Source organism: Mauremys reevesii, linkage group 14 (assembly GCF_016161935.1).
Source record: "Mauremys reevesii isolate NIE-2019 linkage group 14, ASM1616193v1, whole genome shotgun sequence".
In the NCBI taxonomy this organism is placed as follows: Eukaryota; Metazoa; Chordata; order Testudines; family Geoemydidae; genus Mauremys; species Mauremys reevesii.
The window spans coordinates 35,161,257-35,186,477 of NC_052636.1; the positions used below are offsets into that span (position 1 = coordinate 35,161,257).

At 53.0% G+C, this 25,221-nt stretch overlaps 1 long non-coding RNA gene and 1 other non-coding gene across 2 annotated transcripts; one reads left to right on the forward strand and one right to left on the reverse strand.

Annotated features, from left to right (window-relative positions):
* Positions 1-724: 724 nt before the first annotated feature.
* TRNAF-GAA lies at positions 725-797 on the forward strand. The gene has a single exon. It is a non-coding gene; the product is annotated as a tRNA-Phe (tRNA).
* A 16,164-nt stretch (positions 798-16,961) lies between these two features.
* Positions 16,962-22,683, reverse strand: LOC120381720. Its single transcript, XR_005588141.1, has 3 exons — positions 22,631-22,683; positions 17,389-17,502; positions 16,962-17,025 (listed from the first exon to the last, which is right to left on the reverse strand). It is a non-coding gene; the product is annotated as an uncharacterized LOC120381720 (long non-coding RNA).
* Positions 22,684-25,221: the final 2,538 nt, after the last annotated feature.

A 25,221-nucleotide genomic window follows, 5' to 3' on the forward strand; every position in this document is an offset into this window, starting at 1 on the left:
GCAACCACCCCCTCAATCCGGGGCTGTTCCAGCCCTGAGTCTGGGCTACCACGATCCCTCCCCCAGAGCAGGGCGCCCACAGATTACAGCCTGGGTATAGGCGTGTGAGACTAACTCCTGCTTTCCCTGACAGGGCCTCCCCTAGACCAAGTGGCATCCCAGGCAAGAAGTGTCTTCAGTGCCCCCCAGCCCCACTCCATATGTTAAACCATTGAATACCATATTTTTATTGCATTTGTAGCTCATTTCATGATTTTGATGCACAATCTGGATGCAGGATTTTCTCTATCATATAAGACAATAAATGTTCATGCTAGGATGTGTAAAAGGGTATTTATTCATGCCGTATATAAGCAAATTAAAAAATCATTTCTTTTAAGCATATAGAAACTTTTAATTTTGACAGTAACTGAAATGTACTAACATCTAGCAATGGAGCACTCACCAGCACAGGGTGGGCAGGTATTAAATAGTGTCACAGTCGGCGACAGACAGCGTTAGGATGTTAACCCCAGGCCCTTTGTTCAAAGGTCGCTTCTCTCGCCTTTCCCCCATGAACTGAAGTGCAGCATTTGAGAGATCCAGAGACTAGTTGATGACGTTTCCAAGTGCTAAAATAGCAAGCGATGTCCGTCTTGCATTGGCCAGTGTTGACTAGAGAGATGGTTTATGGAGAATAAACTTCAAGGTGAGAAGCAGCAGCCCAAAAAGGCCCCCTGCAGGTGCTGAAGTAGCTCAGGTGGGAGAGCATTAGACTGAAAATCTAAAGGTCCCTGGTTCAATCCCAGGCTTTGGCAGGCTGTTTCATCCCTCTTCCTGCAGCAGTGGGTTCTTTCCTGGAAACACCACACTGTCTTTACTCAATGCAAGTCCTTCATTTTGGGCTTCACTGCAGGAAAAGGCAGCATTGGCTTCTGCACCCAGTTGGCCCACGGGACCTTTCTTTCTTCTCTTGCTGCTTCTCAGCAAGGGGAAGAAAAAGAAACTCCCCTTCAAGCTAGAGTCACAAGGGTGATGTAAGGACGACTTCCTGATCCCTGGCTCCAGTCCTCTGCTCTTCCAGCTGACCCATCAGAGAGCTGCTGCCAGTTTCTCCAGGTTCGCCCATCAGTGTGTGCCAGGGTGAGCACCACTAAAGTGCAGGGAATTTGAGGGCAGGGCAGGGCAGGGCAGGGCACTGTAATGGAGTTTCTGTAGTGTAGTGGTTATCACATTTGCCTAACCTGCATCAAGCTGGCTAGGCAGAACTGACACCAACTTGTCTGGGGTGTTTCCTTTAAGCAGAGCATAAGTTTGAAATATGGGCAGCATAGAACCAATATTCATAACTTCAACTACAAAAATGATACACATCTAGAGATAGCATCATTATAATCAGCCAATCAGAAACTCTCCATAGACCCCTTACACAACAACCTTTCTACAATATTGGCTGCAAATATAGAGCAGCGGTTGCAACAGTGATCTATACAGTTACAGATTATGACAATAACATCACAGGAGGTGACACGGCATCAGTGAGACTGATACTGGAATACTGCCTCCAGTTTCGGTGCCCTTGTTTGAAAAAGATGTTGTGAAATTAGAGTTTGGGGCAGCAAAGAGCCACCAAATGTTCTGAGGGCTGGAGAAAAATTCCTTCTAGGGAGCTATTGAAAGAGCTCAATCTGTTTAGCTTATCAAAAGAAGATTGAAAGGTGACTTCATTGAAGTGTTGAAGTGTCTTAATGGAGAGAAAAGATTGGGTACTAAAGGGCTCTTGAATCGAGCAGAGAAAGGCATAACAAGACCCAGTGGCTGGAAGGTGAAAAGAGACAAATTCATATTACAATTAAGGCACAAATATTCAACAGCGAGGATGATTCACCACAGGAACAAGCTACCAAGGGAAGTGATGGATTCTCCATCTCTTGATGTCATTTAATGAAGACTAGATGCCTTTCTGGAATGTGTTTGCCCCAAAAGTAGCTCTTGTGTTTACAGGAGGCCTGTGATATGCAGGGGGTCAGATGAGATGCTCTAATGTTTTCTTCTGGCCATAAAGTCGACTCATTTCTGAAAATCTGAGTGTAGCATTGGGAGCAGCGTCTGATGTTTTCCTGTCTAGCCGGCTTGCTGCCTAGAACGAATGCTCCCCGAGTGGGGTGATCCACAGGGAGTAGCTGAAACCTGCAAAGTGCCTGGCCAGGGGCAGGACATTAACACAGCGAGGGAGGGGTGTGGCAGTGACATCACAAAGGCCTTTTGCAGGACCTCAGCCTATTGGTCCAAGGTGGTGGGGAGGTGGTGACCTCACAGAGCGATGCTGACATCAGCCAGGCAGGACAGGGGCAAGGGGGGCCAGGGAAACCTCAGAGACCCCCGTGGCTTTGCTTCAGCAAGTCTCCTTCTCCAGGTCTTTCTTTGAGGACTGAGAGAGTATTCGGGTTCACGGACGTGAGAGCCAGGAGGAACCTCTTTTGAGTTTTCTCCTTCCCTTTTAGTGATTTTACTGGAAAACAGCCGTCCCTGCAGTGATGAGCTGCCAAAATCTTAACAACGGGTTCCCTATAAAAAGTTCTGATTTAACAACGGGTTCCCTATAAAAAGTTCTGATTTAAGGGATGTGCAACAGCATGTATTTTTTGTACCAATAGGGTTACCATACGTCCATATTTTCCCAGGAGGTGATTAAGAACCGAAAAGCCTGACATGTCCAGGAAAATACAGATGTATTTTAACCCTACCTAAAGTTCTTTTTTAAAAAGATGGGGCTGAACTAGAAATGAGCTCCGTTTCACATGTGTGGGTGGTGATCAGGGACAGTCTCAATTTTGGGGTCTTTTTCTTATATAGGCTCCTATTACCCCTCACCCCCGTCCCGATTTTTCACACTTGCTGTCTGGTCACTCTAGGGTGTGCACATGTGTGGGTCCCAGCTGCTCCCTGCCCCCCCCTCATTGAAGCAGGTGTGCAGGGTTACTGCCCTGGGAACTGCAGGGCACCAGTGGATGTGGGGCTGGCTGCAGATAGGGGCGTGGGACAGGGCTAGCTGGAGGCAGGGAGTGACATGGGCTGGCTGTGGGCAGGTGATGCAGACGGGCTGGCTGCGGGTGGCTGTGGGCAGGGGGTGACTGCGGGCGGCTGTGGGCAGGGGGTGGCTGCAGGCAGGGGGTGGCTGTGGCAGGGGCTGCAGGCTGCGGCGGGGTGTGGGCAGTGGGTGGCTGTGGCTTGGGCTGGCTGCGGGCTGTGGGTGGCTGGGGGCAGGGGCTGGCAGAGGGTGGCTGTGGGCAGGGGCTGGCTGCGGGTGGCTGGGGGCAGGGGCTGGCTGGGGCAGGGGCTGGCTGCGGGCTGCTGTGGGCAGGGGTGGGGCAGGGGCAGCTGTGGACAGGGGCTGGCTGCGGGCAGGGGCTGGCTGCGGGTGGCTGTGGGAGGGTGTCTGGGGCAGGGGCGGCTGTGGGCAGGGGCTGGCTGCGGGTGGCTGTGGGCAGGGGTGGCTGTGGGTGGCTGTGGGCAGGGGTGGGGCAGGGGCGGCTGTGGGCAGGGGCTGGCTGCGGGCAGGGGCTGGCGCGGGTGGCTGTGGGAGGGTGTCTGGGGCAGGGGCGGCTGTGGGCAGGGGCTGGCTGCGGGTGGCTGTGGGCAGGGGTGGCTGCGGGTGGCTGGGGGCAGGGGCGGCTGGGGTGGCTGTGGGCAGGGGTGGGGCTGGGGGTGGCTGTGGCAGGGGCTGGCTGGGGGCAGGGGCTGGCTGCGGGCAGGGGTGGCTGTGGGCAGGGGCTGGCTGGGGCTGGCTGGGGCGGCTGGGGCAGGGGCTGGCTGGGGCGGCTGGGGGCAGGGGTGGCTGGGGCAGGGGCTGGCAGGGGAGGGCTGGGGGCAGGGAAGGCAGAGGAGGGCTGGGGCAGGGGCTGGCTGGGGGCAGGAGGCAGGGGCTGGCTGCAGGCAGGGGTGGCTGGGGCGGCTGGGGGCAGGGGTGGCTGGGGCTGGGGCTGGCAGGAGGCGGCTGCGGGCAGGGCGGCTGGGGCTGGCTGGGGCAGGGAGGCAGGGCTGGCTGCAGGCAGGGGTGGCTGGGGCGGCTGCGGGCAGGGGCGGCTGGGGCTGGCTGGGGCAGGGGCTGGCTGTGGTGGGGGCTGCAGACAGGGGCTGGGGGCAGGGCAGGGGTGCAGACCGGGGGCTGGGGCAGGGCAGGGGGTGAAATGGGGGGTGGCAGGGCAGGGGGTGCAGCCAGGGGCTGGGGCAGGGCAGGGGTGCAATGGGGGGCAGGGCAGGGGTGCAGACAGGGGCTGGGGAGGGGCAGGGGCTGGCTGCGGCGGGGGTGCAGGCAGGGGGCTCTGGGCGGGAGGCGCAGACACTCACACGGGGCTGGGAGCAGCAGGAGGCAGCCGGGCACCCACCAGGCAGCAGCAGGAGCCCCAGGGCCAGAGCTCCAAAGAGCAGGAGCAGCAGCAGGGCCAGGAGGCAGCTCACGTGGCTCCCGCAGCGCCGCGCCCCCCGGCGGCCGGGAGGAGGAATTACAGGCTTCCCAGGCAGAGCCCATCAAAGCTTCCCTCGCAGGGAAGCCAGTTAACAAGCGGTTCTAAAACCGCTTCTAAATTTAACAACGGGTTCGTGTGAACCCGTGCGAACCGGCTCCAGCTCACCCCTGGCTGTTAACGAACTAGTGGAAAAGGGGGACTGTTGGACTGGATTTTATACGACTGTCCAATACATAAACACAAAGTAATGGTTCCCCCACCCCGACCATTGCCATGGGCAGCAGGGAGCCCTTTGAGGAGCTGATTAAAAGGGCAAGGGAGGGGGAGCTGAAAGGTCCCTGGATAAAGGAAGGGGGCAGCAGTGGGGGACGGGCGGGTGACTGGCAACTGATGGTTGGGGGCAACTGTGTTGGTAGTTAGGGGGCAACAACTGGGATTGGGAAACGGGGTCTGGGCAGTCCCCATGGGGGACACGTGCGCCTCCCTTCCCTGCCCTGGCAGAGACCCGGCATCTCACAGAAGATCAGGGTTGGAAGGGACCTCAGGAGGTGTCTAGCCCAACCCCCTGCTCAAAGCAGGGCCAATCCCCAACTAAATCCCCAAATGGCCCCCGCAAGGAGTCAGCTCCCAGCCCTGGGTTTAGCAGGCCAGTGCTCAAACCACTGAGCCATCCCAGCCCCACCCCAGGGGCAGCCATGTGCTGGGGAATGACTCAGGGCGACAATTTCCCACCTGAACAAGGACAAATCGCTGCAGATAAAATGGGTGGGAAAATGTCCCTCACTAGAGAAGATTTTAAACTGACGTTTGAGACTCCTGGGGAGAACGGGGGAAATCGGGGGAGACGGGAGAGCTGATCATTGGAGGGGAAAGGGGGGAAATCGCCCCAGATTTTATAGTCCGTGTGAGACACTGAGCGAGAAAAGGGGCAGAACTAGAGAGAATTTGTATCGGGGGCGAGAGGCAAGTGGCATAAACAGGGACAGGATCCAATTAACCCCCCCCCGGGAATTTCCTGGCTGCCCAGAGACAGTTCAATCCCCCCCGCGTCCCACTGACCTTCCCTTCCTACAACTCCAGCTTCTCCTCCTGCCTGACACCCCCATCTCCCCCCACCACAGGATCCCCGCCAGGCCCCAGTCTCTGCCCCCAAATCCCACTGGGGCTGAGACAGCTCTGAGGCTTCTCCCAGGTTCCCCGGGGCAGAGTCACTTCCCTGCCCAGCCCCAGTGCCCCCCCGGGGTCTCTCACTCCCCGGGGGCTCCGTGGGAGGCTGGACACCAGGGATGCAGGACGGCAGGAATGGGGGTGACAGGCCTCCTGTTCCTCAGTCTCACGGCGGGACCCAGGGGTTCGTCGCTCTCCGGCTCGGGGCGCTGGGAAGACCCGACCGTGGAGGGCCGTCGCTGGGGGACGGCCCGCGCAGGCGCTGAGCACGTCCTTATATCACTTCTGTGGCGGGAAAAGTGCTGAGGAGATGGAACGCTGAGGGCTGGTTTTGGCGGGAAAAACCGGTTTGGACTGGTTTGAGCCTGTCCCCTGATGGTAAACAAGTCCCCTCTCAGAGATGGAGTCCAGGGGTCAATAGTTCATATGCTCCAGATTGGATCTTATTTTAAAGCCAGTGATTTACTTCATAAACATCTTATTAACCAACTAATTAAACCTATTACACCTAACAATGAGATAAAAAAACAACACAGACAAACCTTATCAGTAACGGCTAATGTCCTAACTGGGAAGCATGTGAGCTTGCTGCAGAGCTGCTGCTCAGGGACGGGAACCTCCTGCCACCCCAGCCTCCAAAATCACTCAGGCTGCACTTTCTGCACAACTAGGTGCTGGCTGAGGGGGGCGTGGGAATTGGTGGCCTCTGCTGCAGGTGATGTGAATCTCAGGTATTTAAAGCCATGGCCTAGAGGAAGGAAGTGCCTAACTCCAGAGTGTGCAGCTGCCTAGGGCCAGCGCTGAGGATTTAGAGTCCCTAGTGCTGCCATTGCAAGGTTCAAGCATGCTCAGCCCTGGCATTGCCACCCCTCCTGCGGCTAGTAGCTGCAGGTGGCTAAGGCTGGCCTCTGGGAACTGGCCCCATGGCTGTAGCCAGAGGAGCTGCAGGTGGCTCTGTGACTACTGGGGCCATTAAGCTAGAGCAGCTAAAGACACTGGAGTTCACCTCAAGGAACAGAGGTCACCAGTAGGACAGGAATGTCAGGGGGAGCAGGGAAAGAGGGAGCAGGTCAGGCTGGCAGAGGCAGCTTCCAGCTGGGTGGGAGCATGTCCAAAGTGGAAAGGAAACAAGTCTGGGGAGAGGTGGTGGTGACCAGGTAGCAGACTAGCATGTAGATGGGAGCAGAGGGAGAGAGGCTGGTGGCTTCAGATTCCCAAGGGCTAAGTCCTGACTTTGGGGAGATGGTGTTTGCAGGTGGCTGGCTCACATGGCAGGATGGGGGCTGAGGGAGGGATCTGTCAGAACTGATCAGGTATCTGCCGGCTTTAGAACTCTGAACTGAGACTAGGACCACATGCCGTGACTGGTGACATGGGGGGTACTGGAGACATGGCTAGAGAAGGTCTGAATGAGGAAGGAGATAAATCTGTGGGGAGTTTCCTTGATCACTATGAAAGTTCTGCTCACTGTGGACACTGGTAAACCCACATGGGTGTACAGCTCAATGAGAAAACCCGGGGGCTGAGGGAGCTGTGTATGGCAATGCGTACAGTCATGGAGAGGTGTGTGATCAAAATGAAAAATGTCTCTGAGGTTCAGTACCGGGTATGCTATGGCACCAATGGCACTGCCCCACCAGGCCCACACTCGGAGCCCACAGTGACTATATAGGGGCCTACAAATATGTTTGGTACCAGGACCCACAGAAGGTTAATCCGGCCCTGACTGCCTGAGCACTATTTCAGCCCCACATTTTTGGGTGGACCTCCCACAGTGGGAGCTGCCTAGCCCTCCCCCGCAACACACACACACACACACACACACACACACACACACACACACACATATCCCTCCTGGTGTTGGGAGGGGAACAGGAGAAAGAACAAAATAAGCAAGAGAAGAAGAGAAAGGAGGGAGGGAGGGATGGCGGAAAAGGTGAAACAAAAAGGACAAACCCTAATGTCCCCAGTGATTCTAAGGGACAAAATCCCAGGTACGCAATAAAATTCTGCCTCCTTAAGCTCGTGTTTTCCATGCCTAGAATTCAACTGTCACCAGATGGATCAGACTGAACAGGTTTCAAACCTCCAGGAGGCTCTTACCTTCTAAACAGGGACGGCTGTTTTCTAGTAAAATCACTAAAAGGGAAGGAGAAAACTCGAAAGAGGTTCCTCCTGGAGCTCACGTCCGTGAACCCGAATACTCCGTCAGTCCTCAAAGAGAGACCTGGAGAAGGAGACTTGCTGGAGCAAAGCCACAGGGGTCTCTGAGGTTTCCCTGGCCCCTCGCCCCTGTCCTGCCTGGCTGATGTCAGCATCTCTCTGTGAGGTCACCACCTCCCCACCACCTTGGACCAATAGGCTGAGGTCCTGCCAAAGGCCTTTGTGATGTCACTGCCTCACCCCTCCCTTGCTGTGCCAATGTCCTGCCCCTGGCCAGGCACTTTGCAGGTTTGAGCTACTCCCTGTGGATCACCCCACTCAAGGAGCGTTCGTTCTAGGCAGCAAGCCGGCTAGACAGAGAAACATCAGATGCTGCTCCCAATGCTACACTCAGTTTTTCAGAAATGAGTCGACTTTATGGCCAGAAGAGACCATTAGAGCATCTAATCTGACCCCCTGCATATCACAGGCCTCCTGTAGGACACCATAGCTACTTTTGGGGCAAACACATTCCAGAAAGTATCAGAGGGGTAGCCGTGTTAGTCTTGATCTGTAAAAGCAGCAAAGAATCCTGTGGTATTTCACCCACGAAAGCTCATGCTGCAAAACGTCTGTTAGTCTATAAGGTGCCACAGGATTCTTTGCTGCTTTTACATTCCAGAAAGGCATCTAGTCTTCATGAAATGACATCAGGAGATGGAAAATCCATCACTTTCCTTGGTAATTTGTTCCTGTGGTGAATCATCCTCACTGTTGAATATTTGTGCCTTAGTTGTAATATGAATTTGTCTCTTTTCACCTTCCAGCCATTGGGTCTTGTTATGCCTTTCTCTGCTTGATTCAAAAGCCATTTAATACCCAATCCTTTCTCTCCATTAAGGCACTTCAGCATTTCAGTGAAGTCACCTTTAAATCTTCTTTTGATAAGCTAAACAGGTTGAGCTCTTTCAATAGCTCACTAGAAGGCATTTTTCTCCAGCCCTCAGAACATCTGGTGGCTCTTTGCTGCCCCAGCTCCAATTTAATTGATGCCGTGTCACCTCCTGTGACATTATTGACATAATCTGTAACTGTATAGATCACCGTTGCGACCACTGTTCTATATTCGCAGCCAATATTGTAGAAAGGCTGTTGTGTAAGGGGTCTATGGAGAGGTTCAGACTGGCTGATTATAATTATGCTATCTCTAACTGTGTATCATTTTGTAGTTGGTGTGATGAATATTGGCTCTATGCTGCCCGTATTTCAAACTTGTGCTCTGCTTCCAGGGAACACTCCAGCCAGACAAGTTGGTGTCAGTTCTGCCTAGCCTGCTTGGTGGCCCATTACGGACCATCAGCTCTACAGTCGACCCACTGAGAAAAGGCAGATACACCTTGTGACTCAGCAAGCTATGCAAGGACCTGCCTATGGACAGAACTCTAAGGTTTTTCTATGCCATGTGCTTAGGGAGATGTATTTTCCATGCCCTGGTTCCTCGCTGACCCAGAGAGAACAAAGGAACACGAAAACAAAAACCTTCCCCCACAGATTTGAAAGTATTTTCTTCCCTAATTGGTCCTTTTAGTTATGTGCCAACCAGGTTATCTGAGCTTTTTAACCCTTTACAGGGTATTTTATGCTACCTGTAGCTATACGTTTATGACACCCTGTAACTAGCAATCTGCAGAATCTGATTCTGAGAAAGGGCAGGGTGAAGGGAAGTGGCTTCAGCAGATTTACTGAGCATGCTCAGTTCATGTGAGCATGCTCAGTGCACCATAAGTAGCAAATTCCTACACACAGCAGTTTCTCACACTACACCTGAGGCAGCATGAGGCAGGGGCTCCATCGCTGTCCAGACCACACCCAAGAGCAGATCCCCAGGGGCTGCGAGACCCTCAGCTTGTGGGACCTGTGTGTGGAGTCTCTCTTCTGCCCACCCAGGGCTGCCCCTGGGGTCCCTCTAGCCCCTGCAGCCCCTGGCCAGGGGCAGCAGAGCCTGGGACTGGGTCCAGCTGGAGAAAGTCCCCACCTCGGATGGGCACAGAAAGTGCTTCAGTGAAAGTCTGTCCCTGGAGCAGCCCCTCTGGCGCCGCAGCAGCAGCCCGGAGCTCAGCCCCGGCTCCCAGCGCACACTGGAGGCAGCAGCACCAGCAGTGTCTGGTACCTTCCAAAGCCCGGCCACCAGGAGCTGCCCCACGGCTCTTTTCCTTGTTTTTCCTGCTTCCTTCCTACCAGCCCCCCACTGCTCTAGCCCCTTCCTGGCTCCTTCAAGCCCAACCCAGGCTGCAGCAGCCGCACTCACCGGGCCAGGGACTGTCTGAGGTGGGAACTAGCCCCATCTCTGCTCCTCCTCCTGCCCCTGTGTGTCCCAGAGCCGCTGCAGGGACCTACCCGCACCCAGGCTCTCGCTCCTATTAGCACTCACAGGGGCCAATCCAGCTACGGGAGAGTGAGCGCCCCTGGGAGCAGGGAAGTGACCAAGTCTCCCTGCCAGAGGGCGGAGGAGGAGGAAGAAAGGGAAAGAGAGACTGAAAGGGGATAAGGAGAAATAAGTGGGGAAAGCAGCACCCAGCTCTTTTCTACTGCATCACCCCTGAGCAGATTGCTCCTGAGCTCTGGGTAGATAGCCCCCAGTGTCCCCCAGATCCCCCTGCTCCCAAGGCAATGCACATAGGGATCTCCTTCCTGCCAGGCATGATTACAAGCAGGTGTAGGTGTCACCCTTATGCCATGATTGGAGAAATACAGCAAAGCTTGGGAACACGTGTCTGTATTTCCAGTCCAGTGTGACAATCCCGGCTCCAGGAGGGGTTTGTTCTCTGCTCCTGCTGGATGGGCACAGAATGGGGCAGCAACAGGTCTGTGTCAGTTTTTGTTGCTCCACGTTCCTTAACTTAGAACAGTATGAAATGAAGAAAATGGAGATTGAATTAAAGGGAAATAGACAAAGAAAAGTTCCAGCCCCGGTTGCTTATTGAAAGAAATGACTCAACTTCCCAGTTACAGGTTTTATTAACACGAACAAATAAAGCCAAGAGCGCACGTCACTAAGGCTAAATGACTATAGACACCACTCAGCTAAGGGTTAAACAACACAGTGATAAAGTACAGGTCAAATCAGGAAATCAATGAGTTAACAAGGATACTGCATTGGAATTAAGTTGTCAATTTAGTCCAACCATCAGATTAATACAGTAGAAAAACCAACCCCTATAAATCCTAAAAGAGCAACCCAAGAAGGCAGGTGCACATTTAGTGATGCCGAAACCCCAATCAGAGATTTTCACCCAGGCTGTGCAACCCAGATTTAGCCAGGTGAATATTTCAATGCCGAAACCAAATTATTGCTGACATTTAGCCCACAACCTCAATGCTAATTAGTTTTCTCCTTAGATTTCACTATTCTGTAGCTAATACTTCTCCTCGCCCTCTCGCCCCAAAACACATACAGACCTTAGAGAGACATTAGTAAAAGAAGTTCAAACAGCTCTTTTCCTTCCAATTCTTCCATAGGTGAGGAACATGCGTTCAGTCATTTCATAGGGCAGAGCTTTTAAGGCTATTAAGATTTGGGGAACTATTTTTCCTAGCATCTTCCCTGTGTAGATTTCAGAGGTGTTCACACACTGACACCCACTGAGCCGCACTGTTACACCCCAAGCTCATAGAAAGGCCGGGAGGTCTCCAACTTCATAAAAAGAAACAGACAAAAATAGAAAACGGGACAAAGCGTTTCTAAGATTAGAAGGGGTTGGGTCTCTGCACCTCTCGGTCTTTGGATTCACTTGGGGTAGGAACTGTAGCTGCAGTTTAGGAACCAGGTAATGGCATAGATGCTCCAGCACGTTGGGCTAGCAGGCTTTGCAGGTACAGGGAGACTAGTGCAGGCTGCATAGCCCATCGCTGTTGTGCTTCATTCCCCAGAGGGGATCAGTCCTGGGATCCTGGCAGTCAGTCTCTCTGAGGCTATGTCTACACTGGCAGAGTTACTGCACCGGGAGTTACAGTGCCGCTCAGAGAGCGCTGAAGGGAAACCACTATTGTGTGTTCACACTGTCAGCTGCCTGTGCAATAGCGTGTTCACACTTGCAGCAGTGTTCGGAGCGGTGCACTCAGTATCCCACTGAGCATCTCTTCCTCTTATGCTGCTAAGAGTTGTGGGAAGGCGGAGGGGGTCGCAGAGCATCCCGGGTCCTGTCCCAATGCCCCATGATGCATCGCTTTGCACCCCAGCAATCCCTGTGCTTCCATTCACATTTGGGGCCATCTTTCAATGGTGGGTGTACTGCGCATTCTGCCCCTTTAGGCAGGAGGCATGGACCCCGCACGGTTGACCTATATGCTGCTCGCTCTCTAACACATCACGAGTGGCAGTGGAGTTATTCTTTAACCTACAAAGGCAAGAGGAGTTCGACATTGATCTTGCCACATGTAGTAGCTACGACAGGAGATTGCTTATGGCTTTCACAGAGGTGCTGACCACAGTGGAATGCTGCTGTGGAAACAAGCGCTGAGCGGCGGGATCACATTCTCATGCACATCTGGGATGATGAGCAGCGGCTGCAGAGCTTTTGGGTGAGGAAAGCCACATTCAAGGGACTGTGTGATGAGCTCGCCCCGGCCCTGCAGCACAAAGACACGAGAATGAGAGCTGCCCTGTCGTTGGAGAAGCATGTGGCAATAGCACTGTGGAAGCTGGCTACTCCAGACTGCTACCAATCAGTCGCTAACCAGTTCAGAGTTGGAAAATCGACCGTTGGACGCGTGTTGACAAAAGTGTGCCAGGCATTAATTGAATCCTGCTCTGAAAGACCCTGATTCAGGGCAACGTGCATGCCATTGCAGATGGCTTTGCACAAATGCGCGTCCCTAACTGTGGCAGATGATAGATGGCACATATTCTAATTCTGGCACCAGACCACCTAGCCCCCGAGTACATTAATCACAAGGGGTATTTTTCTATGTTTCTCCAGGCAGTAGTGGATCACCATGGGCATTTCACAGACATTAACGCAGGCTGGTTCGAAAGGCACGGCGCATGCACCTTTCGGAACACTGGCCTGTTCAGGAAGCTGCAAGCAGGGACTTGCTTCCCAGACCAGAACGTCAGCATAGGGGAAGTCAAAATGCGCATTGTGATCCTGGGAGACCCTGCCTACCCCTTATGAAGCCATACACAGGGCATCTTGACAGCGGCAAGGAGCGGTTCAACAACAGGCTGAGCGAGTGCAGAACGACAGTTGAGTGCTTCTGGCCATTTAAAGGCCGACTGGCGCTGCCTAGAGGGAAGGCTGGACCTGGCCCATGACAATATTCCTGTGCTTATAGCCCCATGTTGTACACTCCATAATATCTGTGATGGGAAGGGTGAAAGCTTCACTCAGGGCGGGACTACTGAGGCTCAGTGTCTGGAGGTTGAATCTGAACAGCCAGAGACCAGCACTATTAGAGGGGCGCAGAAAATTGCCTGTTGCTTTGCAGGGCTCTGTTCACTTTCAATTAATGGAATGAAGATTGCTTCCAAACCAGAACTATTCTATTAAAAACAACCACTGGAGGAGACACACACACACACACACACACACCCCGGGGGATGAGGGAAAGGAGTGTCCCATGAGTAGATGAGGTTAAAGATTTGTGTCAGTCCAGGTATCTATGCAACCGTATCCTTGGGAGTACAGTGCAGCAGGTACTGTGCTTCGGCAGGAATGAGCTGCAGAGGGACAGGTGTTGAGTGGACTGGGTACTAGGAGTCCGCAGGGCTGGACTGCGATGGGGCAGGAGTGGAATGCAGAAGGGTCCAGACTGGAGCCAGGAGGTTGATAAGAGTGCGTTGGCTGTGTCTGGGGGCAAACGGGAGAGAGGCGTGTGACAGTGGCTGCAGGGAGGGCATGCTCAGCGCTGCCTGGGGTGCAGTGCGAGTAGGACCTGGAGAGCGTGTCCGCTTGGCACTCCATAACTCCTGCTTTCTTCAACCCTCCTGCCCCCAACAACTCGCTTCAGTGATTCCCAAAATCAAAGCCAGTAGCCAGCTGTGAGTGGTGAGCCTCCTCCAGGGCAGAGAACTTCTGGCTGCAAACATCTCTGACCTGCAAGTCATTCTCTGCCTCTGGGTCCCCCTCCACCTCCTCATCCAAGTTTTCCTCCTCCTGGCTCGAGCCACTCTCAACAGGCACGCAAGCCACCGAAATACCCACAGTGGCCTTTGCAGGGGAGGTGGGGTCACCACTGAGTATCGTGTCCTGCTCTTTGTAGAATCTGGAGCTCGTGGGCGCAGCCCTGGAAAGGCAGTTTGCCTCCCACGTCTTGTGGCAGGTGTTCTGCAGGGCCTTCGCTTTGACCTGCACTGGAGTGTGTCCCAGTCATGGCCCCTTTCTCTCATGCATCATGAAATTTGTCCATAGGCGTGATAATTCCTACCGCTGGAGCACAGCTGGAACTGGACAGCCTCCTCTCCCCAAATGCTGATGAGGTGCAGCAGCTCGGCATTGCTCCAAGCCAGGGCTCACCTGGTGCGTGGAGTAGGCCTGGTCACCTGGAAAGATGCGCGGAGACCACGGCAGGCATCACCAAGCAAACAGGGAAGGGACTTTGAAAATTCCCAAGGAATGTAAGGGGTGGGGTTCACAGCTGGTCACCTGAGGGCAGGGCAGTAGAGTTCAAACCGCTGACCAGAGAGGCGGGAACAGGGATTGTGGGACACGTCTGGATCAAAGGACGTCCAATCACAGCGCTGTCATCGACCAGGGTGTCTACACTGGCACCGCGGCGCAGTAGCCCCGGCACTGACAGCTGTACACCCCTCGTTGGGGTGGGTTTTTTAACAGCGCTGCAACTGCGCAGTTTCTGCGCACGAAGTGGCTTGGCAGTGTGCACACCTTGGAAGTTACAGGGCAGACAGCGGCTTTACCATGCAGAAACTTGCCAGCGCAGACAAGGCCGTAGATGGCTTACGTAACATAAGAACCCAAACCTGGTCCTACTGGGTCAGACCAATGGTCCATCTAGCCCCGTGTGCTGCCTGAGAGTGACCAGTGCCAGATGCGTCAGAGGGAATGAACAGAACAGGCTTGTTGCCCTGCAAGGTGAGTCTTTCACCCTTATCTTTAACTTCATTGTTGTCAATTCCTACTGATGTTATCTTACCACCCCTCCCCCGAGGTTACTGTGCAAATCCGGTGTGAACCACTCCTCTGATACAGACGTGTCCCAATCCAGCTGAACTGAGGCAGACTTTGGGCCAATGTCCGTTTGGAAAAGGCCCACTTAACCCAGCAGGTTTCTCAAAGCACCTGTTGCTGTGAACAGCATGTAGTGTGTATGTGTGGACCCCAAAGATATCAAACATGAAAGAAACACAAGGCCAGCACTGAGGAGGGTTCCAGAACCAGGCCTGAGGGTTAAACAGCTGTGCTCAACAGCCTCAGCACCTATAAAAATAACTGGTTGAAAAATAAAAAAAAAAAAAAAAAAAAAACCAAACCAAAAAACCAACCCAGAAAAGCTCCCATCACACATCCATCACCATTGTAGATTTTGACATTTGCTGCCTGATGCGACGTCTTTGCTTTGCAAACAAGAGACCTGGGGAACTCTGAGGCTGTTACCCTCTAACTGGGTAAAAGAATACACATCTTGTATTAAGTAATTTTCCTCTTAACAGAAGATTTATTTTAAAATTTTTCAAAATAAATTCCATTTGAAATACTACTAATACAATTGTTACCATCTATCCTGGGTCTCTATTCTCACACAGGCTATTTCTCTCACCTATTCCCCCACTCTAATTCCTTTGGAGGGAGGTTTTAATTTCAGGATTAGCCTCCATTTCCGATATAGTAGGAGGGGGCAGGGAGAGAACCAGAAAAAAACCTGATCACTAACAATTGCTGTGAAATGGGGGAACAGTATAACCGTGATGCTCAGGGTTTGTTTAGACTAGGAAAAGTGATGGAGTTTAGGTCAGGTCAAGGGGAAAGCTAATGCCAACCCCTGCACCTGGGCTGCATCTGCTCTACAACTATAATTGTCTTTTTACCCCAAGATCACTAACTTGAGCAGCCAACGCCATGTACAGTCCTAGTGGATGGAAGGCACAGGTAGTTTTTGCCTCAGTGTAGCTTGTTGGGAATCAAACCTCTCCCCCACCTGGAGCTGATGAACATTCCTGGCAGGAGGGACACACACTCCTACGATTCAAAGGAAAGGAGTTGATAGAAAAGATCACAGGACTGACCCCAAAGAAGGGTGAGCTGCAAAAGGGAGAAGCAGGCAACTGATCTGGTGGAGCTGAGAGACCTCGGTGAAGACGGTGCAAAAATCACGATGTGGGAATTAGCAAATGTGATTTAAAAAAACAAAACAAAAACCCGCTTTGGCCAGCCCTAGTCAAGGCATTTGCTACAGTTCTCTCTCATGTGGATTTTCTGATGTCTAATGTGGTTTGAGCGCTGATTGAAGCTTTTCCCGCATTCAGAGCATGTGTAGGGCTTCTCCCATGTGTCGATTCTCTGATGAAAGATGAGGTCTGAACGATTAAAGAAACATTTCCCACACTCAGAGCATCCATAAGGTTTCTCACCCATGTGGATTCTCCTATGTCTGATAAGGTGTGAGCTGTGATTGAAGCTTTTCCTGCACTCAGAGCACGTGTAAGGCGTCTCCCCAGTGTGGATTCTCCGATGTGAGATAAGGTTTGAAATATCCCTGAAGCATTTTCCACACTCAGAGCATCCATAAGGTTTCTCTCCTGTGTGGATTCTCCTATGCCTGACAAGGTGTGAGCTCTGATTGAAGCTTTTCCCGCACTCTGAGCATGTGTAGGGCCTCTCTCCTGTGTGGATTCGCTGATGTGAGATGAGGGTTGAACTACCAGTGAACTGTTTCCCGCACTCAGAGCATCCATAAGGTTTCTCACCTGTGTGGATTCTACAATGTCTGATAAGGTGAGAGCTCCGACTGAAGCTTTTCCCACATTCATGGCATGTGTAGCGTGTCTCTTCCAAGTTGATTCTTTCACGTGTAATAAGCTCTGAGTGGCTACTGAAGTTCTCCTCTGGCATCTGCTGAGTCTCACAGGCTTTTACTTTTTCTGGGAGTGCACAATTCCCAGAAACATTCCCTTTGGATCTTCCTGATAACATCCAATGTGGTTCTCCTTGCTCAGCATCTTCCTGCTGGGGTTTCTCCTCCTCATTCTCACTCACCAGCCCATCACCAGATGGGAGACAGAGAGAATCCAGACATAGGTCACTCCCCGCACCTGAGAGAAAGGAAATGTCAGAGAGAGGAATGGAAAAAGGGATGAACAATCCAAAATACGTGGGGGAGAGATCAGTCCTATCAGGAGCTGATTTTCCCCAAACCCTTCCCTAGAGGAGAGAGGAAGGGATCAGTTTTGGTCTGCATCTCATGAGAACACTCAGGGGAAAGCAAGGTTGGGGAGGGACCTGCTGCCAGTTGTTAGTCAGAATAGGAGGGAAGCCATGAGTGACGTCTGCCATAATGATTCCACATCTGCAGGGGACAATCCTGAACTTGGAGAGCTCACAAGGTCTTTGTAGGGCATCCCGAATGTTTCCTGCATTCCCGCACAGTTGTTGAGTTGGTTTAACCAATTCCTCACCTGTGCAGGCAGCTCTTGGAAGCACTTCTTTCTCAGAGCCCTGGAGGTCTGGGACCCACGGCTGTTCCCCTCGTTCCATCTGCAAGATCACATCAGGTTTGGAAATTGGAAACCCTACTCCAGGCAAAGAAAACAAGGGAGGTCAATGGAATTTGTGGGATACTTGTCACAAAGAATAGTCCATGGTTTTAACCCCCAGCTCATTTTTAAGCAGTAACATCCCAAGACCAGCTTCCTTGGCTCCAAGTGGCAGGAGAGTTATTATTATAAATCATATTCATTACCTTAGTGCCTAAGGAGCAACTAACAGTGGGTCCCCATTGTGCTACGACAAGTACAAACAGAGAATAGTAGCTGGGCCATGCCCTGAAGAATTTACAATCTGAATAGACAAGACAGACACAGAATGGGGGAAGGGATAGACCCAACTCTTAGAACAGAGATATTCAGGCCTGTCTGTAAAGCCTGTACTTTAAGAACTTAGGGGTATTTTTATCGCTTAGCTGCTTACAGGAGTATGAAAACAAAGAATCAAAATCACAGTCTGCCTGTGTCTGGGCCTTCTCTTACTGTGACCGTCTGAGACCTTGATCTTAGGCTAAGGCCTTTGGCTAAGCAGCAGGGGCAGCCATAAGCTGGGAAGCGAAGGGTCACATCCTCACATCCCAAACCAGTCACACTGAAATAAGGTGCTATTGGGCTGTTAGGAAGACGATCCTGTCCTGATAGTGCCCATCACCACCAGATAAAGAAACAGATCTTAAGATGGTTAAAGAAAACTTAGTTTGACAGCAGCTTGTCTGGCAAGAAATCACTTCTCAATGCTTGTGGTTATGAAACCCTCATTTCTGTATTGTTCTATCTTTATGGCCCCCACTTTTCCATTGTTAATCTGTCTGGTTCTGTAATTGTTTCTCTCTGCTGTACAGTTAATTTTGCTAGGTGTAAGTTAATTAGGGTGGTGGGATATAATTGGTTAGATAATTATGTTACAATATGTTAGAATTGGTTCGTTACATTTCAGTAAAATGATTGGTTAAGGTATAGCTGAGAATATTACTATATAAATGGGGTCCAACAGGAGGGGGAAGGGAAATTGAGTCATGTTTGTTAAGGTGTGGGGGGAAACGGGAACACAGGCCAGGCTCAGCTGCATCAGAGCTGGGAAGGGGGACACGGGATAAAGGCTCTGCGGCGTCAGAGCTGGGAAGGGAACACTGGGGAACAGACTGTATCCGTATATCGAGATAAGCCCGACTGGTGTGAAGGGCTTCAGAATATGCTTCCTTGGAAACTAACCCCAATAAACATGGTACTGTCTGCGCTTTGGACTTCTGGTCTTTCGCTGCTTGCTGTCTGCATGACAAGAACCAGGGAAATGGGAGGGTGAAGGGAAAACCTCTAACAAAACGGACATGACCTGATAACCAAGAGGTGAGCCTTTGAGGAAGGTTTTAATACACTTTGGAACGGATCAGGGATTCCCATGAGGACTGAGAGGGAGCGATGGTAAACACGCATTTAGATCCTTTTCTTGTTTTCCCCATAAGGCTGAACCTTTGGCACTGTCATGGATCCATAGGATCTCTGCAATGCCCTGGCTTTTAAACAGTCCTTGGGAGGTGCCCCTTGAGTGCACTAGACCCCCAAGGGCTCCCACTCTTCCACAAGGACAGGCCACTTAGCTTCAGCACCTGAGACTGAGCCTCTGGCTTCAACACTCCTACTTCAACCTGCGAGCTCTGCCAGCAGGTCCAGCTGAACGACACTCCTGTTCAGAGACTGTTCCTCATTCATGCTTCAATGCACCTCAGGAAGTTTTTGCTGCGACACTGGGCAGACTTTTAAAACATTGCAGGGTTTATTAGTCAACCGAAACGCAGCACTGGAAAGTCTTTTCATTAGCACAGAGAAGCAATGAAGACAATATAGTCCACACTGGCCAATGCCCTTGAGCCAGGCTGCTGTAGAAAACAGTTTGGTTTCTTTTCACTGTGTCTGTCCATTTGTCTTCACTCCAGCAAAGCTCCCTGTGTCTGCGAGCCCAGTTCTTCCTGCTCTCAAAAACATAACGAGTCCATGTGTGCTTCACTCAGCCAAGCTGAGATCCTCCCATGGACAGGTGACAATTATTCCCTTGTCTCTGTCGGGTATCCCATTGATCTATGTTGGCCCCAGCCAGTCCTTAATGACCCATTCATATCACCCCATGACAGCTACGTGACAAAACACCTCACGTCTCCTGCTCTTTACAATCATAGCAATACCAATCACAGCAGGAAACTGAGGTGTGTATTGGCATCATACAAGTATCACCAAAAGTCCCACCTCTGTCTCAGACAGACACACTGCTCACAGCCCCTGGAACTGGCCGTTAGTCCAGCAAACACAGTGGAGGACAAGCTGCAATCCTCACACCCTGGTCAAAAAGGAGAGGCATGTGGGTCCCTGCCCATAGAGAGGGGCTGGCTAGAGGCCTGACACCTGAGGGGCCATTCCTTGAGCAGACCATGGAGGCAGGTGAAAGGCTTCGCTACCCCAGAACTGTGACATTGCAAAAGCACATTTTGGGGAATTAGGAAATCTAGTGACTCAGGTGTAATGGGAGGGAGAATTAAACTCCCCCAGTGGGAGGAGAAGGCTGGGGAATTACACACTAACATTCAGGAGCAACAGCCTCTAATTCTTCCGGAAAAGGAGAAGGTCAGAAACAAGAACTGGGCCACGCAGCCTCAGGAGGGACAGGCTCAGAGATCCAAGGAGCCTGGAGGGAAGACAGCTTGTGGCTGCTGCAGATGGGGAGAGGGGGGACAAGACTCTCTCCAAACTCTCACTCTTGTTGACCCCGACCTGATTTTACGATCTATGACCCAGTCTCACGTCTTGTGGGCAATTTCATACTCGCTAGAGGTAAGATGTCATGATCAGAGAATTGCTTATGAGCTTGGACCATGAGTGGAGGGGCAAGGAGGTGAACATAGATAAATGGGTTATTCAGCTTGCTACAGTTCAGGGCCTTATATTAGGTGGAGGATTTGTGGGAGAAGTTCTGCTGAAGTCTGGGATTTACCTGACCAGGCCTAAGGAGAGAATCCCAGGTCAGATATTTTGCACCCTCATTTTTACAGACTAAGAAGTAACTACAAACAGGTGGAATACGCCACAGGATTCTGAAAGAAGGAAGCTTGGGGTGGGCTTTAGCAATTAGGTTGCTATGCAGGATCTCAGCAGTTGGAAGTGATGTAAATCATGAGTATTAAGGCTTGATGCTAAATTATGGACTTCCCAAAGGCCAGGTATGGGTTGGGGCAGCTATTGACATTATTGTAATCAGAGCAAAGCAGCAGATGCGGTATATCGCCATCCTATTACCATAAGGAAGTGGATAAATTACCTCTCCTAGTGACCATTTTTTCATTTTGTCAGGTCCCCAGGACAGTGTAAACTGAAGCAGGGCCTCCCTTCTGACGGGCTCCCTTGCCCCTCGATCTTTGTTTCCATTGGTGTCATAACTTGTACGTCCGCACTGCAAGCCCCTCTTTACTATACTGATCTTAGTCTAACTGTTACGTGGATTGATCCTTGCCTGTGATTTCAGTTATAACTGTCTGTATTTAATCAAGTTTCGAGGAGGTGGCTGTGTATTTCACCAGGGGAGAGGGGGCTCTGCTGGACCCCACTCAGAGAGCCCTCTACAGGGATGTCATGCAGGAGAACTATGAGACGGTGACCTCGCTGGGTAAGGAGTCCTGTCCCCTGGGTTATTAGAAGCTGTGGGGTCTCTGAAGAACCTGAGTAGTACTAACTTTATACCTTCATTTGTCATACAAGTTTTGACAAGTTTCCTTCCCCCTTTTTGCCTCATCTCCCACCCACTAGAATAATTTTTAGACATTTGTCATCAGTCATTTTGAAATTGCATTTAATGTGTCCTTATTGGCTACATTAGTAACTTCAGCTGTCTGCCCCTGCAACTGTTCCTGCAGCCCTGCCCCCCCCTTGGAGCTGCCCCGGCCAAGCTGCTCCCAGGAGCCTCCTGTGCTGTGCGGGGCGGGGGGGTGGCTGATGTCGGGGTGGCCCCACCCTCCTGCCTCTGTGCCCAGTCTCTGCTGAGCTGAGGTGTGGGGACAAGATTCTGTGCTGCTGCCTCTGGGTCAGGAGTGGGAGCTGCTGGCCCCTGCTGCCGTGTGAACGAGCCTTCGGACTAGTGAGTGCCGCTGGGCTGGAAGGGACAGCGGGTGTGTCTCACACTCCACCCCCACACACTCTTCAGTTACTGTTGTTACTTCCTTTTACCTCCTGTCAAAATGCACAAAGTACATGTAGTCTCTGTAATTTTATTCTTCCACATTCGGTCAGGATGACAGTGCTGGTAGTTTAGCTTTTTAACTGATCTCTGAATTTCATCATTTTATTTCTGTCTTATGCTTAAATTCAGTTCTTTGAGTAACAAGTTCTAAAATGCCTCACCTGGCCTGGCTGGAGTAATTATCATTATTATTGTTCTTGCCGTATTGTGCTTTGTCATTTGCTATTTACAATATTTACAATCAAATAACAGACTGTACATTTTGCTTGTACTTACCTTAGCAGGGCTCGTCTGAAAAAAAAAATAGCTAAACTCAAAACTTTAGACACTGTGCAGATGAAGATCATTTATCTTCAAACTGTATTTTTAAATCTGTCTGTAAAGTAACTTAAAATTTCTATGAAAATAAACGCAGCTCCAAGTATGATACTAATAGCAATGATGGAGTCAAATCTTACTGAGTCACATACATGATAGTGATATGCAGAGAACCAGGCACATGCAGGGCCGTGGAGTTTTTATAGCACGTTGGGGGGCCTTAGAAAGAAAAAGGTTAAGAACCTCCCCCCCCTCCCCAGCCTCCCTGGTGGGTGCCCCCTCTGCATCTCACAGCAGCCGCTGGTTAATCAGGTCGGGCTCCAGCCCTGGGAGTCTGGCCCATTTTCCTAGCCCCACCTAGGGGTTGTTTCCTGTCCCACAAATTAGAGCATTTCCACCCTCTTACCTCGTGGGTCTGTTCCTAGAATGGAAGCCGCATATTGAACAAGTCCCAACAGGTTTGCTACACCCTGGCCTCCTCCCATCCTCCCTCCTGGGAATTTTTTGGCAAACTCCAACCCCCAAGCCAGACTGCCCAAGCCTCCCTCCTCCGGTGCATTTGCTGTCCCTCTCCCTCCAGCAGGAACCCACCAGCAACTCCCCAATAACCCCTACCTGGACGGGATCCTCTGCAGCCATTTCCCTTCCCTGTCCCATGGGAGGATGGGATGAGCTGGAGCAAAACCTGGATGACATCCTGCAGCCTGGCAGGGCGAGAAGGGCAGTTGCGGAGGTTTCAGAACAGGCTTTAGTTCATGTCACATCACGATTTCCCCCAGGATCTTTCCCTGCAGAGACACAGCCTAGGCTCTGCCATGCTGGGAACATGCTCCAGCTCTTTATTGCAGGGGAGACCTGGCCCCTCCTGCCAGGCTAAGCCCACAGGGAGATTTTTCAGCCTCCCCAGTAATAAAGTCTCTGAACAAAATGCTGGAAAGGAGCAGAACCAAAGGGGCTGGGCCGGCTCCATAGTGACACTGGCTCCCTTCCCCTCCTGTGCGGCCATGTCCTGTCGCTGGCAGAGATCGGCCCCATCTCCCAGAGGCAGCCGCGTCTGCGGGCTCCCCCAGCCAGCACCCACTAACCACCACCCACGCTGGGGGAGTGACACAGGACAGCAAATTCCCACCCACCCAAGGACAAATTGCTGCAGATAAACGGGCTGGGTTCACATCCCAAAGCTGAGGAGAATTTAAGAATTATGGAGAAAATAGGGAAAATAAGAGACTAGAAAGTCAATAATTTTAGATAAAACGAGGGAAACTCCTTGCGTTTCCTTGCCACCTGTTGGGTTGGGAGAGAGAAGAGGAAGAACCAGAGAGACTTGTTATCTGGTTTTGAGAGGGATAGAAATTGAACAAACAGGAAAAGGATGTGAGTAGCTCACCCCCGTGACCAGCGGTGTGCACACCACATTCCATTAGGGTGCGCACCCAGGGAGTCCCCCCCGAGCCCCACCCCATCCACTGCCGCCCACTTCCTGCCCCCCTCAGAACCCCCAACCCCCCCTGTCCCTTATCCCCTGACTGCCCCCTCCTGAGACCCCCCCCCACTGTAACTGACTCCCTAAGACCCTACCCCCTACCTGTCCCCCTGACCCTTATCCACACCCCTGCCCCCAGACAGACCCCCGGGTCTCCCACACCCCATCCAACCACTCCCCGCCCCGACAGCCCCCAGAAATCCCGACCCATCCAACCCCCTCTGCTCCCTGCCTGCTCCAATCCCGCTCCACTGCCCAACAGGCACCCCCCGCACCCTCAACCCATCCAACCCTCCTGCTCCTTGTCCCCTGACCGCCCCTCCAGAGACCCCCACCCACTAATCACCCCACCTATCGAACCCCACTCCCACCTCCTGGCAGCTCTGTCTAGTGGCTGCTCCCACCCACCCACTCAAAGTGGCGGAGGAGGTTCCTCTCCTTCGGGGGAAGGTTGCCTAGTGGTTAAGGCACAAGACTCAGGCTCATGTGTTCTGGGTTTGAGTCTCTGCTCTGCCACAGACTCCTGCTTAGCCTTGGGAAAGTCACTTCTCCTCTTGAGCCCTAGATCCCACCTGCCCAATGGGGCCAACACTGACCCTGGCTCCTGGGCTAAATCCATCCATGGCTGGGTGATGGGGGCAGGAAATGGAGATACCAACATGGGGAGATTTGGGCTGAATTGCTCCACAGCCAGAGAGTGGGAGCCAGCTCCACAGGGGGGATGGGAGCGAGAGGGGCTCAGGCCAGCTCCACACAGAGGTGGGGTCAGGGCTTCAGCCCTGCAACTTCTGCCACTAAGGTGGCTGGGGCTCCCGAGCCGGGGACTTCAGCCCCACATCTTCTGCCAGGGTCCGGGGTTCTCCTCCCTGCCCCAGGGGCTCCTCTCCCCTCCTCCCCGCAGTGCAGCTCCTGCTGGGGCCCGGGGCTTCTCCTCCCGCCCCAGCTCGGCTCCTCTCCCGCCCCTGCCGGTATCTGGAGCTCCGCCCCCCAACCTGCCCCAGCCCCAGCCCAGCTGGGCTCCCCGGGGCACCCGCCGCTGCTGTGGCCGGAGCCGAGCCTGGCAGGCAGGGAGCAGTGATTCACGCGGGGGCCCTGGCAGAGCCCCCAGCCCGAGCGGGGCGGGGCAGCCCCAGGGGAGCGGGGGGGGGGCTCTGCTGCTGCTGCTACTGCTGGCCCCCCCCCCCCCACCCCAGGGGCGGGTGGGGGGGGGCGCACTCCGCCCCCCAGGGGCGGAGGGGGGGAGCAGCGGAGCGGAGCCTGCCCAGCAAACAGCTGATCGTAGCTGCGCCCAGGCCGCCCCCAGGGAAAAGCTCCGCGGAGGAGGCGCCACAAGCTGCCGGCAGCGGGTCAGTCCCGGGGGGGGCAGAGCACCCGCCTGCAGCCGCCGCAGCCTCCTCCCCCACCGGAGCCCCCACGGGAGGGGGGGAGCAGCCAGGGGCGGCTCTACAAAGTAGGCTGCCCCAAGCAGTGCGGAGCGCTGCGCCGCCCTTCCCCAGTCCCGCGGCGGGTCCCCTCTTCCCGCGGCTCCGGCTTCCTGGGGAGGGCGGCATTTGGCTCCGGTTGAGCTCCCGCCGGCATGCCTGCGGCAGACTGCGGCGGGTCCCGTCTTCCCGCGGCTCCGGTGGACCTGCCGCAGGCATGCCGGCGGGAGCTCCACCGGAGCCAAATGACGCCCTCCCCAGGATGCCGCCCCAAGCGGGCGCTTGGCCCGCTGGTGCCTAGA